The sequence below is a fragment of the Mirounga leonina genome, unplaced genomic scaffold, assembly GCF_011800145.1.
Source record: "Mirounga leonina isolate KUSES-001 unplaced genomic scaffold, KU_Mleo_1.0 Mir_507, whole genome shotgun sequence".
NCBI classification, from domain to species: domain Eukaryota; kingdom Metazoa; phylum Chordata; class Mammalia; order Carnivora; family Phocidae; genus Mirounga; species Mirounga leonina.
The window spans coordinates 2,619,161-2,631,366 of NW_023270789.1; the positions used below are offsets into that span (position 1 = coordinate 2,619,161).

Below are 12,206 nucleotides of genomic sequence, written 5' to 3' on the forward strand. Positions count from 1 at the left end.
TTTTCCACATCAGCCAATGATGACTGCTCTACGGGTAAATATCTAACTCAGTAGTCACCAGAGTCACCTTTTCAGAAATTTAATTCAAACTCTGCAGACAGCTGGACCTATAACATTGCTGGTGGGAAAAGAAAATGGTACAGCCACTCTGGAAAAGGTCAGCAGTTTCTTAAGAAATTCAACATGCGGGGCGCCCGGGTGGCTCAGTTGGTTAAGCGACTGCCTTCGGCTCAGGTCATGATCCTGGAGTCCCGGGATCGAGTCCCGCATCGGGCTCCCTGCTCGGCAGGGAGTCTGCTTCTCCCTCTGACCCTCCCCCCTCTCATATGCTTGCTCTCGCTCATTCTCTCTCTCTCAAATAAATAAATAAAATCTTTAAAAAAAAAAAAGAAATTCAACATGCAACTATCACAAAATTCAGCAACTGCACTGGACATTTATCCTGGAGGAGTGAAGACTTACATTCACACAAAAACCTATACATAAGCCCATCACAAAAGGACAAGTACTGTATGATTCCACTTCAATGAGATACTTAGGATAACCAAAATCCATAGAAAGTAGAATAGTGGTTGCCAGACGATGGGGGAAGAAAGGGAAATGGGAAGTTATTGTTTAATGGGTAGAGTTTCAGTTTTGCAAGAAGAAGAGTTCTGGAGATGGTTACACAAACAATATGAGTGCATTTAATACCAATGCACTGTACACTTAAAAATAGTTAAAGTGATAAATGTTATATGTATTTTACCACAATTTCTAAAAACTGGAGGAAAAATCCCATACAAAAATGTTTATAACAACTTTACCCATAATAGGCAAAAACTGGGAACAACCCAGGGGTCCTTCAACAAGTAAATAAACAAACCACTGTTTATACTGTGGTCTAGCCACACTATGGAATACTACTAGCAATAAAAAGAAACTATTCATACACACTTGAATGAATTTCAAAAGTACTGCTATGTGAGTGAAAGAAGCCAATCTCAAAAGGTTACATTCCACATTATTCCTTTTACGTGACATTCTCAAAAAGACAAAAATATAAGGATGGTGAGTAGATCAGTGGTTGCCAGGAGTTATGGATGGGGGGTGGTTAACCATAAAGGAATAACACACAAGAATTTGGGGGGATGAAAGCATTGCTATGTAACCTAATTACAGTGATTATGGGAATATGTACATGTGTTTAAAAATCACAGAACATCAAGAGAAAAATATCAATTTACAGTCTAATATTAAAAATAAAATTTTTTTTAAAGATTTTATTTATTTATTTGACAGAGGCACAGCGAGAGGCATCCCTAAAAATAAAATGTTAAATGTTTAGAAAAAAATACTGGAGGGCGCCTGGGTGGCTCAGTCATTAAGCGTCTGCCTTCGGCTCAGGTCATGATCCCAGGGTCCTGGGATCGAGCCCCGCATCGGGCTCCCTGCTCAGCAGAAAGCCTGCTTCTCCCTCTCCCACTCCCCCTGCTTGTGTTCCTGCTCTTGCTATCTCTGTCTCTGTCAAATAAATAAATAAAATCTTAAAAAAAAAAAAAAAAAATACTGGATTGCTAGCAGTAAGAAGGGGCTGATGAGGGAAACAGGAGAGAACGCAACAAAGACAGTCAGGGAAAACACAGGGGCACTTGAGGGTAGGAAGAAAGAATCCGTGGGGCCTCCAGACAGACTGGAGGTGGGAAGAATGCAGCAAGGAGAAACCAAGGTTGTCCCCTGAGTGAATTCATGAGCGATTCTGAGCTGATCTGTTCAGAAGACTCAGGCAAAAGGGCATCATCAGCCTTCCAGCCCCCTTCCCTCTCCTTCCCAACAGAGAAACACTGTGCCTAGGCCAGGAATAATAAATGTATCTATGTCAACCAAGTCTTTCTCAAATGCCCCTGCAGCTAGGGGTGATCACATAACCCTATTCCAACCAAAGAGACAAAGGAGAGCTACTGGGAAATATTTTCCTTTTGGGATTAAAAAATGGACAGAGCCATTTGAGAAAAGGGCCTGTTAGCTACTAAGACCAAACCTACCCAAATACCTACTCCTGTCTTCAGCTGTGGTTGTGATGCCTAAAGCTGTGACAGCCATTTTGCAGACAAAAGGCCTGGGGATAAATGGCCAACATGGCTCAGGAAAGAAAAGAAAGCCGTAAAGTGCTACTGATATCATTAGGCTGCTACCAGGGCCTTCAACCGCCAGTCCCCAGATTTCAGATTCTGTGGGGCTGAACCAGTTAGGTGTTCCATCACTTCCACCTAAGAATGTTCCCAACTCGCTCACTCAGCGAGCAAACAATGCACACAGAGTGAGGAAAGCAGAAGGCCTGGGGCTAGGTCCCAAAGAAGAGTAACATCAAACAGGAACCACTGGTTCTTTCAAGGGCAGTTTCTGTCCTGATGATGACTGGGAGAGTCTCTACTGGGAACCATGCTTTCCCTTTCTAGCTCCAAGCATCATGTTACCACTGAAGGGCACATGGAAGCCCCTACCATGTTTGCAACGGCTCATCTGTGCCATCACCGTGGAAGCATCCTCACCCACCAGTGAACCTCCACAAACAGTGGATATTACATGCCACTTTCTAGAGCCCACCCTAATGGTGGGGAAGAAATACAGGCCACAACACATTCTATGTCCCTCTCGAAAGCTTCACAATGCACATGGGTATTTTAAAGGCTCTGAGAAGTTCTGCAGTAAAGGTGCCTAGCATAACATTGCCCAACCTTTTTTAGTCACATTCCCCTTTTCTGCACACACCCCTTTTAGCATGCCATGAAACACAATGTCATAGATGAATGTCCTCAAACTATGCCATCAACCAACTAAGCCTTTGGTAGAACCCGCTATTTTTTTGCTGTGTGACATTAGATGTATGTCACCTCTCTGAGCCTCCTTTTCCCATCTGTGAAGAGTATCCCCACCAACCTTGCAAGACTGTTGTGAGGAGTGGATGACACATGAGTCTAAGAGTACAGAAAAGTCCTTATCAACTTAAGGTTCCTTCCTTCCCTTACCACCTATCCTCTTCCTCACCACACACACACACACACACACATACACACACACACAGTGTCATTTAATGATCTAGGATAACATCAGTGTCCTCAGGAACCAGGGACCAATACACAGGGACATCTTGCAACTTCTCAGCATCCCTGCAACGAATGACATAACAGCTTCTGGGCAAACCTACAAGGATTGAGAGGGCACCAAATGCTCTTAAAATGTGGCCAGCCTCCCACAGAACTAGCAGAGAGCTGTGCCCTCCCTTTTCCATCCAGGCTTCCAGCAGGGAAGCCTATTTTCATTTACTATTTTACTAATTAAATGCTAATATCAATTATTTCTCTAAAAGTGAAGTATACTTGAGAGCAACCTATATATGTAAACTATTTTCAAATTACACAATTTTTAATAATTATTTTTAAAAATAAAAAATTAAACCCTCTAAATTTTAGTACTCTATAGGAAAGCCCCCAGTCACTTTATCCCACTTGAGTTACTGTTATGGCATCCAAACATTGTTCAGCAGAACTATACTGTTCCAGTATTGTGCAGTCTTATTCAAAAATATTTTGAAAATCAAAAGATCTATAAATTTGCATTTGTCCCTCAAAAATAATTATTTGTTTAGCAATTTAGTGAGTACATTCACCACAGAATAACCACCATGAACTGGAGTTCAAAGAAAGACCAATCTAGTCCTCAAGAGGAACTCCAGAGTTCAAGGAATTGAGTTGGACCTCCCGTTAACTGGGTGCCAAGAGTCATTTTATAGTTGAGGAGAAAAAGTACTTAAGGTAAAAGTACTTAATCCAAAAGCCAGGAGACAATTCTCTTTCCAGCTCTGCCCCGACTTACTTTGCAATCTGACACAAATCATTAAAAACCACAAGATCGGTACTTTCTGGGTACTACCCCAACTACACCACTTGCCTAGTGGTATCCAAGGTAAATAAAAGTACTTAGCATATTGTAATCCATTAATTATCTCAAACATCCTAACCTCTCTCATAGTTTTCTTCTCTCTATATATATCAAAGTTTTATTTTTGAGCCCCTCCTTTCAAGGGGCTCCTCAAATTTTTAGTGGCCAAATTTCTAGATTTGCAAGTACACCAGCTGAATCAACTCTTTTGGATGTTTATTTTCCCCTAGTTGATCTTTTACTTATGTATTTTTAAGATTTTTTTTTTAACTTTGATATCTCCAACAGAGAATCATGTTGAACTTGCACATGTGTATGTTTCCATCAGTGCCTTGTATCTTTCTGTGTAGTAAAGAATCTGGCCACGTCCAAAGAGAAGTCTGGCCTTTGTCCTCAACTTCTAGGAGGTAATCTTTCATATCTGACGAAAGTGTCCTTGTTTACGGTGAGTGCTGGCCGCACCCAATCTTAGGGTGGGGTTGGCCACATCTGATAGTCCTAGAGTCAAGGCTGGCCACCCTAGAAACATCAACCATATGACTTAGGGTGAGGGTTCTGGGTCAGTTTTACTGAGACTGAGTTCAATCATGTGGGCAATCAATTAATCATGCCTACACAACAAAGCTTCAATAAAAACTCTGGACACCAAAGCTTAAGCAAGCTTACTTGGTTAGCAATATGTACTGGCACACTTTGAGGGGAGGAGAGTAATGTCCTGAGTTCACAAGGACAGGACACTAGAAGCTCCACATCTGGAACCTTCCTGGACTTTATCCAATGTGCTTCCTCCTTTGGCTGACTGTAACCTCTATCCTTTCCCTATAATCTACAATCCTTTCATGAGTGTAACTCCTTTCAGTAAGTTCTATGAGTGCTAGCAAATTATCAAACCTGGTGGTGGTTGTGGGAGACCCCTAAAATTGCAGGTGGTGTCAGAAGTGAGGTGGTCTTGTGTAGAACTGGGACCTAAACTTTGAAGTTGGGCTAACTCTGGGCACCTTCCAAGGCTTCCAATAAAATCCAGTCTTACATATACACGTTCTCATGAGATCTGAAATTGCTTTTTTCAATTACATGTTAATAATGTGTAATATTTAACTCACTTTTGTTACACTATACATAATATAAGGTTTTGTTTTGTTTTGTCTTTTGCTCTGTCCCTCCATGCACCCTTGGTCCTTGAAAAGCAAAGGCAAATGACAACAATTGTTGTGGCTTAAATCATATAAGACACTGGTTTAGTCAATGACTTAGATTATCTTATTTAATTCTCACACCAATTTATGAGGTACCCTCTATTAAGCACTGTTCTCCATCTTATTAGAAAAATACTAAGGCACAAAGAGAAAAATTAAGTAATTTGTTCAGGGTCACAGAGCTAGTAAGTAGAGAGCCTAGACATAAGCATACGCATCTGGACTTCTTAACCATTTATGCAAATAGCGCCTTTCATATAAAAGATGAATTGTATTTAAGAGTTTGTCTCTTACTGTGTAGATATAAACACTATTTCTCAACCTCTTCTCCCCTCTTCTTTCATCCTACAGCCTTCACTTTTTAGCTAAACACATGCTCCTGCTAAAAATAAAACTATTTCTCAGCCTCCCTTACTGAAACCGCCCTATAGAATTTGTGTGATCACAAATAAGCTTTTATCTTACTTATTAAGCCACTGTTGTTTTGTGACTTTTATGTTTGGTAAAATGACCTAATATTAACTGAACCACACACTCTCCAACCTAAATGATCTCTTTCCCTGAGGCTTTCACTAGTATCTGAGAGCTGATTTGCCAGAAAGAAACTAACCAGGTAACAAATTTCCCTCTCCAATTAGAGTATTAAAATAAGTCATGTTTGGAAACATTCTGAAGGGCAAATACAATCCTCAATTACATAAGGATACAAAAAATTACATTGGGGCGCCTGGGTGGCTCAGTTGGTTGGGCGACTGCCTTCAGCTCAAGTCATGATCCTGGAGTCCCGGGATCGAGTCCCACATCGGGCTCCCTGCTCAGCGGGGAGTCTGCTTCTCCCTCTGACCCTCCCCCCTCTCATGTGCTCTCTCTCTCATTCTCTCTGTCAAATAAATAAATAAATAAATAAAATCTTTAAAAAAAAAAATTACATTGAAATCTTGTTTGGCAAAGATTTAGGCAGATAGACAAATACTCTCTCCCTCTCTACTCTTCACCTAAGAAACATAAAGTCTCATCCGTCCTTAAAAATAAATCAATAAAAACTTCCCTCAAAACTGCCTGTCTCCACCATCACTAGTGTCCCCCTTCCTTCAATCACTATACTTTTTCAAAAGCACTACACTTGCTATTTCTACTTACCTTAACCTCACATCACTCTTTTATCCATCACAGTTAAAAACTGATAACAAAGTTTATCCATCCTTTGAAACCACCTCTTCCTCACACTTGCCTTTCCAACAAACTGCTGATCACTGGCTTTACCATGATCAATTGGCCCCCAAAATGTTGTATTCCATCGCCACTTCTGTTCTCACTCTATGTACTCTTCTAATTCAACACCAACCAACTGTATTTTTTCAACTATTATAACACACAAAAAAAATACATACACATATGTATATATGGTCAGCCTTTACCAGGTTACTAAGTACTCCAAATCCAAATTTCTAACAATATGTAAGACACTGCCATCGACTATTTGCCAAACGCCTCCAATTCAACATGTCCAAAACAGAACTGAATGATTACTATGAAAAACGGACAATCACAGACTAAGTTCATTCACAACAGTTTTTTTTTTAATTAAAATACCAGCAAAGTTAATCAGCAACAATAAAACATAGAAAAAAATAATTCATCATAAGTAATTGAACTTATCCCAGAAACAAGAATAGCTTAACATCAGAAAATTCTATCCATGTAATTTACGTATTATTAAAGAATAAAAATTATATAAATCACTCAGTAGAAACAGAAGAGTAAAATGATAAAATTCAACATCCATTCCTGATTTTAAAACCTTATAGCAAGGGGCGCCTTGCTGGTTCAGTCGGAAAGCCTGTAACTCTTGCTCTTAGGGTTGTGAGTTCAAGTCCCAACGTGGGTGGAGGAGATTACTTAAAAAATAAAATCGTTAAAAAAAATAAAACCTTATAGCAAAGGAGAAAAAGAGAACTTTATCAACCTAATAAAAAATACCTTCCAAAACCTATAGCAAATAGCAATCTTAATAGTGAAACTGTAGAAGCATTCCCTTCAAAATGAGGAAACAAATAAGAAAGCTCACCAACAAAACGTTGAGGGAGGAGGAGCAAGATGGCGGAGGAGTAGGAGAACTAAATTTCGTCTGGTCCCAGGAATTCAGCTAGATAGGGATCAAACCATTCTGAACACCTACAAACTCAACAGAAGATGGAAGAAAAGAATAGCAGCAACTCTCTGAACAGAAAAGCAACCACTTTCTGGAAGGTAGGACGTGCGGAGAAGTGAATCTGAGGCAATATTCGGGAGGACAGACGATGGGGAAGGGGGCCTCCCTTGGCCACTTCTGGCAAGTGATAGAGCAGCCGAGCACAAAATCGGACTTTTAGAAATCTACTCCGCTGAGGGACGTCGCTCGGGTGGCTAAGCTGGGGGTGGAACCCTCACAAGACAATGTGGTCTCAGGACCCTCGGGGTCACAGGAAGAAGGGGGTGCCTGAGTGCGGCAGAACTCCCAGGTATCGCAGCGGGGAAGCCGGCTGCACAGACGGAGCCGAGCAGCGGACTTTCAGCTCGGGGTTGCCATAAACCATGATCCGGGGCACAGTTGGGCCACTGCTCCTCCAGCAGGGACCCAACAAGCGGCAGATCCGGGGAGACTCCCCTTCCTCCCCCAGGACGAGCAGCGCAGGAGCGCACCACAGGGATCTGCTGGGTTTGGAGACTCCACACAGGGTCGTGTGCCAGAGACAGAAACACTCGGTCACAGGCCGGGTGAGCACGGAGTGTGGCCGGAGACCAGGGAGATGGGAGTGATTGACTGCTTTTCTCTGTGGGCTAACTGAGGAGCGGGGCCCCGAGTTCTCTGCTCCTCCAGGGTGGAGACTGGGAAGCCGCCATTTTCACTCTCCGCCTCCAAAGCTGTACGGAAAGCTCGCAGGGAACAAAAGCTCCAGAGAGCAAACCCGAGCAGATTACTTAGCCCGGACTGGCAAGGACGGGGCAATACCACCTCCAGCAAAGACATTTGGAAACCACAGCAACAGGACCCTCCCCCAGAAGATCAGCAAGAACCGCCAGACAAGAACAAATTTACCGATCAATGAAAAGAGCAGAACGCCGGCGCTAGGAGAATACTGCACATAGAATTCACGGCTTTTTTACCATCATTCTTTAGTCTTTCAAAGTTAATTTTTTAAATTTTTTTTTTTGAATTTTTCTTTTTCCGTTTTTCAGCCATCTTATCAATCCCTTTTTTAAAAATCTTTTTTATTTTTCATTTTTAGAGTCACATTCTATCCCTTCATAGTAGTTAACCTTATTTTTGGTATATATATATATATAAGTTGTTCTCTCTTTAAAATTTTGGGATACAGGTTCTTCTAACAGACTAAAATATACCTGAAATCTCTAGTGTATGGCTTTTGTTCTAGTCTCCTGCCTGATTACATTCTTTTTTTTTTATTTCTCTTCTTTCTTTTTTCAACCAACTTATCAACTCCTTCTATAAAATCTATTTTAATTTTCATCTTTACAGTCATATTCCATCCCTTCATCGTATTTACCCTTATTTTTGTACATATATAAGCTTTTCATTCTTTAAAATTTGGGGAGGCAGTTTCTTCTAACAGACCAAAATATACCAAAAATGTAGCGTGTGGCACTGATCTATATACCAGCCTGATCATATTTGATCATATTCTTTTTTTTTTAATCTTTCTCTTTTTCTTTCTTTCCCTTTCTTTTCCTCCAGTTTCAGGTCTCTTCTGATTTGTTTAGTGTATATTTTTCTCAAGTCGTTGTTACCCTGTTAGCATTTTGTTCTCTCATTCATCGATTCTCCTATGGACAAAATGACAAGATGGAAAAAATCACCTCAAAAAAAAGAACAAGAGGCAGTACCAACTGCTAGGGACCTAATCAATACGGACATTAGTAAGATGTCAGAACTAGAGTTCAGAAAGACGATAATAAAGATACTACCTGGGTCTGAAAAAAGCAGGGAAGATATTAGAGAAACCCTTTCTGGAGAAATAAAAGAACTAAAATCTAAATAAGTCGAAATCGAAAGGCTATTAATGAGATGCAATCAAAAATGGAGGCTCTAACTGCTAGGATAAATGAGACAGAAGAGAGAATTAGAGATATAGAAGACCAAATGATAGAAAATAAAGAAGCTGAGAAAAAGAGAGATAAACAACTACTGGATCACAAGGGCAGAATTCGAGAGATAAGTGAAACCATAAGACAAAACAACATTAGAATAATTGAGAGCCCAGAAGAAGAAAGAGAGAGGGGGCAGAAGGTATACTGGAGCAAATTAGAGCAGAGAACTTCCCTAATTTGGGGAAGGAAACAAGCATCAAAATCCAGGAGGCACAGAGAACCCCCCCTCAAAATCAATGAAAATTGGTAAACACCCCAACATCTAATAATAAAACTTATGAGTTTCAGAGACAAAGAGAAAATCCTGAAAGCAGCTCGGGACAAGAGATCTGTAAATTACAATGGTAGAAACATTAGATTGGCAACAGACCTATCCACAGAGACCTGGCAGGCCAGAAAGGACTGGCATGATCTATTCAGAGCACTAAATGAGAAAAATAGGCAGCCAAGAATACTATATCCAGCTAGGCTGTCATTGAAAATAGAAGGAGAGATAAAAAGCTGCCAGGACAAACAAAAACTAAAGGAATTTGCAAACACGAAACCAGCCCTACAAGAAATATTGAAACAGGTCCTCTAAGCAACGAGAGAGCCTAAAAGTAACATAGACCAGAAAGGAACACAGACAATATACAGTAAGTCATCTTACAGGCAATACAATGGCACTAAATTCATTTTTTTCAATAGTTACCCTGAATGTAAATGGGCTAAATGCCCCAATCAAAAGACACAGGCTATCAGACTGGATAAAAAAACAAGACCCATCAATATGTTGTCTGCAAGAGGCTCATTTTAGACCCAAAGACACCCCCAGATTGAAAGTGAGGGGGTGGAAAACCATTTACCATGCTACTGGACACCAAAAGAAAGCTGGGGTGGCAATCCTTCTATCAGACAAATTAGACTTTAAACCAAAGACTATAATAGATGAGGAAGGACACTATATCCTACTTAAAGGGTCTATCCAACAAGAAGATCTAACAATTGTAAATATCTATACCCTTAACACGGGAGCAGCCAATTATATAAGCCAATTAATAACAAAAGCAAAGAAACACATTGATAACAATACAATAATAGTGGGGAACTTTAACACCCCCCTCACTGAAATGGACAGATCACCTAAGCAAAAGATTAACAAGGAAATAAGACTTTAAATGACACACTGGACCAGAGGGACTTCACAGATATATTCAGAACATTCCATCCCAAAGCAACACAATACACATTCTTCTGTAGTGCCCATGGAACATTCTCCAGAATCAATCATATCCTAGGTCACAAATCAGGTCTCAACCGGTACCAAAAAATTGGGATCATTCCCTATATATTTTCGGACCACAATGCTTTGAAACTAGAACTCAATCACAAGAGGAAAGTCGGAAAGAACTCAAATATACGGAGGCTAAAGAGCATCCTACTAAAGAATGAATGGGTCAACCAGGAAATTAAAGAATTTAAAAAATTCATGGAAACAAATGAAAATGAAAACAAAACTGTTCAAAATCGTTGGGATGCAGCAAAGGAAGTCCTAAGAGGAAAGTATATAGCAATACAAGCCTTTCTCAAGAAACAAGAAAGTTCTCAAATACACAACCTAACCCTACACCTAAAGGAGCTGGAGAGAGAACAGCAAATAAAGCCTACAACCAGCAGGAGAAGAGGAAATAATAAAGATCAGAGCAGAAATTAATGAAATAGAAACCAAAAGAACAGTAGAACAGATCAATGAAACTAGGAGCTGGTTCTTTGAAAGAATTAATAAGATTAATAAACCCCTGCCCAGACTTATCAAAAAGAAAACAGAAATGACCCAAATAAATAAAATCATGAATGAAAGAGGAGATCATAACCAACACCAAAGAAATACAAACAATTATAAGAACACATGAGCAACTACATGCCAGCAAATTAGATAATCTGGAAGAAATGAATGCATTCCTAGAGATATATAAACTACCAAAAATGAACCAGGAAGAAACAGAAAACCTGAACAGACCTATAACCACTAAGGAAACTGAAGCAGTAATCAAAAATCTCCCAAAAAACAAGAGCCCAGGGCCAGATGGCTTCCCAGGGGAAATCTAAGAAACTTTGTTTTGTTTTGTTTTTTGACAGAGAGAGACACAGCGAGAGAAGAACACAAGCAGCAGGGGTGGGAGAGGGAGAAGCAGGCTTCCTGCTGAGCAGGGAGCCCGATGTGGGGCTCAATCCCAGGACCCTGGGATCATGACCTGAGCCAAAGGCAGACGCTTAACAACTGAGCCACCCAGGTGCCCCTCTACCAAACATTTAAGAAGAATTAATACCGGGCTCAGTCGGTTAAGCGGCTGCCTTCGGCTCCGGTCATGATCCTGGGGTCCTGGGATCGAGCCCCACGTCCGACTCCCTGCTCAGTGGGGAGCCTGCTTCTCCCTCTCCCTGCCGCTCTGCCTACTTGTGCTCTCTATCTCTCTGTCAAATAAATAAATAAAAATCTTAAAAAAAAAAAAAAAAGAATTAATACCTATTCTTCTTAAACTGTTCCAAAAAATAGAAATGGAAGGAAAACCTCCAAACTCATTTTATGAGGCCACCATTACCTTGATCCCCAAACATAGGACCCCATCAAAAGGAGAATTACAGACCAATATCCCTGATGAACATGGAGGCAAAAATTCTCACCAAAATACTAGCCAATAGGATCCAACAGTACATTAAAAGTATTCACCATGACCAAGTGGGATTTATTCCTGGGCTGCAAGGTTGGTTCAACAACCACAAATCAATGTGATACAATATATTAATAAAAGAGAACAAGAACCGTATGATCCTCTCAATAGATGCAGAAAAGGCATTTGACAAAGTACAGCATCCTTTCTTGATCAAACCTCTTCAGAGTATAGGGATAGAGGATATATACCTCAATATCATAAAAGCCATCTATGAAAAACCCACAGT

At 40.4% G+C, this 12,206-nt stretch overlaps 1 protein-coding gene across 2 annotated transcripts in view; it reads right to left on the reverse strand.

The window, feature by feature from the left end:
* MAN1A2 (mannosidase alpha class 1A member 2) overlaps positions 1-12,206 on the reverse strand; it is a 217,360-nt gene that overhangs the window by 169,187 nt on the left and 35,967 nt on the right. The gene's annotated exons all lie outside the window — the stretch shown is intronic.